Here is a 5000-nt window from a genome sequence, read left to right as displayed (position 1 = left end):
GCTTGGCCTTGGCTTGCCAAAGCAGGGCATTGCTGGGTTGGGCTCCCTTGGCCTTTTGGGCGCCTTGGACGATGTCTTGCGAAGACCATGGGCACAACGTCATGGCATATGGTGAGGAAAGGACCACGGTTGCCAAGGTTAGGCACCGGAATGCTTGGCCTTGGCTTGCCAAAGCAGGGCATTGCTGGGTTGGGCTCCCTTGGCCTTCCGGGCGCCTTGGACGCTGTCTTGGGAAGACCATGGGCACAAGGCCATGGCATATGGTGAGGAATGGACCACGGTTGCCAAGGCTAGGCATATAGAGAGGAATCGCATTTTTGCCCGGATAGGCACCGGAATGCTTGGCCTTGGCTTGCCATAGCAGGGCATCGCTGGGTTGGGCTCCCTTGGCCTTCCGGGCGCCTTGGACGCTGTCTTGGGAAGACCATGGGCACAAGGCCATGGCATATAGTGAGGAATGGACCACGGTTGCCAAGGCTAGGCATATAGAGAGGAATGGACCACGGTTGCCAAGGTTGCGCAAGTTTTGGGCATTTTTTGCCCGGATATGTCCAAGTATGCCCCGATAGGCCCGTTACGCCCCGGTATGAACGCGTATGCCCGGATAGACTCGGTATGCCTTGGGATACATGCGTATGCCCCGATAGGCTTGGTACGCCCCGATATGCGCACGTGTGCCCCAGTAGGGCTCGGTATGCCCCGGTATGTACGCGTGTGCCCCGATAGGCCCGGTATGCCCCGAGATGCACACGTGTGCCCCAATAGGGGTCGGTATGCCCCGGTAGGTACGCGTGTGCCCCGTAATGCACGTTTCGCTGATCTCCCCGCATGTCCCGCCCCTATATGTAATACTTACTTACTTACTTACTTTCTTTCTTGCTTGCTTGCTTTCTTGCAATGGTTGGGAGTGCCCGGCATGCCCCGCTGCAGAGACCAAGGGCGCAATGACTTGGCACCGCGGATGCCGGGACTCCGGCACTTCCCGTGGCACTGATGGTTGGTTCCAAAGACAAAAGGCCGTGCAAGGCCACCGCACCGCGGATGATTTTGCTCGTGCTGGCGCCTTTGTGTGGCCAAAGAACATGCGCGAATGCTCGTGTCGGAAGGGTTGGTGTCCTGGCCCCGTCGGGTGTCACGAATGCTCGGTTGCGAAGACCATGGGACCAAAGCCATGGCACGTCGGATGATGGCTCCAGCTGGCGCCCCGGCACTTTCTGTGGCATTGATGCTCGGTTTCAAAGACAAACGTGCGCAGGGCCAGGGGACCGCAGATGACTGCTCGTGCTGGCCTCGTTGGGCGGCATTGATGGTCGGTTGCAAAGAAAATGCGCGATTGCTCGTGTCGGGGACTGGCAAGCCAAGGCCAAGCGAGCCATGGCAACGCGGATGATGGCTCCAGCTGGCGCCCCGGCACTTTCTGTGGCATTGATGCTCGGTTTCAAAGACAAACGTGCGCAGGGCCAGGGGACCGCGGATGACTGCTCGTGCTGGCCCCGTTGGGCGGCATTGATGGTCGGTTGCAAAGAAAATGCGCGATTGCTCGTGTCGGGGCCTGGCAAGCCAAGGCCAAGCGAGCCATGGCAACGCGGATGATGGCTCCAGTTGGCGCCCCGGCACTTTCTGTGGCATTGATGCTCGGTTTCAAAGACAAACGTGCGCAGGGCCAGGGGACCGCGGATGACTGCTCGTGCTGGCCCCGTTGGGCGGCATTGATGGTGTGTTGCAGAGAGCATGTGCGATTGCAAGTGTCGGCCGGGTTTGGGTTCCCTTGGGCTTTCGGGCGCCTTGGACGCTGTCTTGCGAAGACCATGGGCACAAGGCCCCGTCCTGGCCCCTTGTTCGATTCGCTCTCGTCTTGCGCTTGCTTCCAAGGTCCTCCATGACCTTCCCCATGGCCTTGCTAGATCCCCCCCATGACGCATGACCTCTGTCCGTTGGTTAGTTTTGAGTGCACACCATGCCCGGCTTGGCACCGTGTTGTCGCGTGAGTGGCATTTGGATCGTGCATGGTGGTGGGCTACCTGCCAATGCGCACAAGCCTTGCACACTAGCCTTGCGCACGAGCCTTGCACAAAAGCCTTGGACACAAGCCTTGCGCACAAGCCATGCACACAAGCCTTGCACACAAGCCATGCATACAAGCCTTGCTCACAAGCCTTGGGCACTGGCCCATCGCACTAGCCTTGCACACAAGCCTTGCGAACTAGCCTTGGGCACGAGCCTTGCGCACTAGCCTTGGGCACTAGCCTTGGGCACTAGCCTTGGGCACAACCCTTGGGCACTAGCCTTGCGCACCAGCCTTGCCCACAAGCCTTGCACAGCAGCCTTGCACACTAGCCTTGCATACAAGCCTTGCACACTAGCCTTGCACCCAGGCCTTGCTCACTAGCCTTGGGCACTAGCCTTGCGCACTAGCCTTGGGCACTAGCCTTGCACACAGACCTTGGGCACGCAGGCCTTGCACGCTAGGCATGCTTGGGCAAGCAGCTCCCGCAACAAGTCGGCGAGTGTAGGCATGGTTGGGCGCAGATCCCGCATCGTCTCGTCGCGTCTGGGCGCAAACCCGTCGCGTCTCGTTGCGTCTTCAGAAGTCGTCGCTAACAGCACCTTTGGTTGCCACTGGTGGTTAGGCGGGTTGGTTGCGCAAACCCTATAGGAGGGTGGCATGCTGCGGGGCGCTGGAATGCGCAGGTTTAGGGCGTTTTTGCCCGGATAGGCACTGGAATGTGCTGTTTTTGGGCGTTTTTGCCTGGACAGGCTAAGGAATGGGCATGCTTTGGGCGTTTTTGCCCGGATAGGCACTGGAATGGGCTGGTTTCGGGCGTTTTTGCCTGGATAGGCTAAGGAATGGGGCATGCTTTGGGCGTTTTTGCCCGGGTAGGCACTGGAATGCCTGGCCTTGGCTGGGCATTGCTGGGTTGGGCTCCCTTGGCCTTTCAGGCGCCTTGGATGCTGTCTTGTGAAGACCATGGGCACAAGGCCATGGCATATAGTGAGGAATGGACCACGGTTGCCAGGGCTAGGCATATAGAGAGGAATGGACCACGGTTGCCAAGGTTGCGCAAGTTTTGGGCATTTTTTGCCCGGATATGTCCAAGTATGCCCCGATAGGCCCGTTACGCCCCGGTATGAACGCGTATGCCCGGATAGACTCGGTATGCCTTGGGATACATGCGAATGCCCCGATAGGCTTGGTACGCCCCGATATGCGCACGTGTGCCCCAGTAGGGCTCGGTATGCCCCGGTATGTACGCGTGTGCCCTGATAGGCCCGGTATGCCCCGATATGCACACGTGTGCCCCAATAGGGGTCGGTATGCCCCGGTAGGTACGCGTGTGCCCCGTAGTGCACGTTTCGCAGATCTCCCCGCATGTCCCGCCCCTATATGTAATACTTACTTACTTACTTTCTTTCTTGCTTGCTTGCTTGCTTGCTTGCAATGGTTGGGAGTGCCCGGCATGCCCCGCTGCAGAGACCAAGGGCGCAATGACTTGGCACCGCGGATGCCGGGACTCCGGCACTTCCTGTGGCACTGATGGTTGGTTCCAAAGACAAAAGGCCGTGCAAGGCCACCGCACCGCTGATGATTTTGCTCGTGCTGGCGCCGTTGTGTGGCCAAAGAACATGCGCGAATGCTCGTGTCGGAAGGGTTAGGGCGTTTTTGCCCGGATAGGCGCCTTGGATGCTGTCTTGTGAAGACCATGGGCACAAGGCCATGGCATATAGTGAGGAATGGACCACGGTTGCCAGGGCTAGGCATATAGAGAGGAATGGACCACGGTTGCCAAGGTTGCGCAAGTTTTGGGCATTTTTTGCCCGGATATGTCCAAGTATGCCCCGATAGGCCCGTTACGCCCCGGTATGAACGCGTATGCCCGGATAGACTCGGTATGCCTTGGGATACATGCGAATGCCCCGATAGGCTTGGTACGCCCCGATATGCGCACGTGTGCCCCAGTAGGGCTCGGTATGCCCCGGTATGTACGCGTGTGCCCTGATAGGCCCGGTATGCCCCGATATGCACACGTGTGCCCCAATAGGGGTCGGTATGCCCCGGTAGGTACGCGTGTGCCCCGTAGTGCACGTTTCGCAGATCTCCCCGCATGTCCCGCCCCTATATGTAATACTTACTTACTTACTTTCTTTCTTGCTTGCTTGCTTGCTTGCAATGGTTGGGAGTGCCCGGCATGCCCCGCTGCAGAGACCAAGGGCGCAATGACTTGGCACCGCGGATGCCGGGACTCCGGCACTTCCCGTGGCACTGATGGTTGGTTCCAAAGACAAAAGGCCGTGCAAGGCCACCGCACCGCTGATGATTTTGCTCGTGCTGGCGCCGTTGTGTGGCCAAAGAACATGCGCGAATGCTCGTGTCGGAAGGGTTGGTGTCCTGGCCCCGTCGGGTGTCACGAATGCTCGGTTGCGAAGACCATGGGACCAAAGCCATGGCACGTCGGATGATGGCTCCAGCTGGCGCCCCGGCACTTTCTGTGGCATTGATGCTCGGTTTCAAAGACAAACGTGCGCAGGGCCAGGGGACCGCGGATGACTGCTCGTGCTGGCCTCGTTGGGCGGCATTGATGGTCGGTTGCAAAGAAAATGCGCGATTGCTCGTGTCGGGGACTGGCAAGCCAAGGCCAAGCGAGCCATGGCAACGCGGATGATGGCTCCAGCTGGCGCCCCGGCACTTTCTGTGGCATTGATGCTCGGTTTCAAAGACAAACGTGCGCAGGGCCAGGGGACCGCGGATGACTGCTCGTGCTGGCCCCGTTGGGCGGCATTGATGGTGTGTTGCAGAGAGCATGTGCGATTGCAAGTGTCGGCCGGGTTTGGGTTCCCTTGGGCTTTCGGGCGCCTTGGACGCAGTCTTGCGAAGACCATGGGCACAAGGCCCCTTGTTCGATTCGCTCTCGTCTTGCGCTTGCTTCCAAGGTCCTCCATGACCTTCCCCATGGCCTTGCTAGATCCCCCCCATGACGCATGACCTCTGTCCGTTGATTGGT

This window comes from Tasmannia lanceolata, unplaced genomic scaffold, assembly GCF_043159265.1.
Source record: "Tasmannia lanceolata isolate RefF3 unplaced genomic scaffold, GAP_Taslan_0.1 ptg000012l, whole genome shotgun sequence".
NCBI lineage: Eukaryota > Viridiplantae > Streptophyta > Magnoliopsida > Canellales > Winteraceae > Tasmannia > Tasmannia lanceolata.
This window is presented reverse-complemented; position numbering follows the sequence as displayed.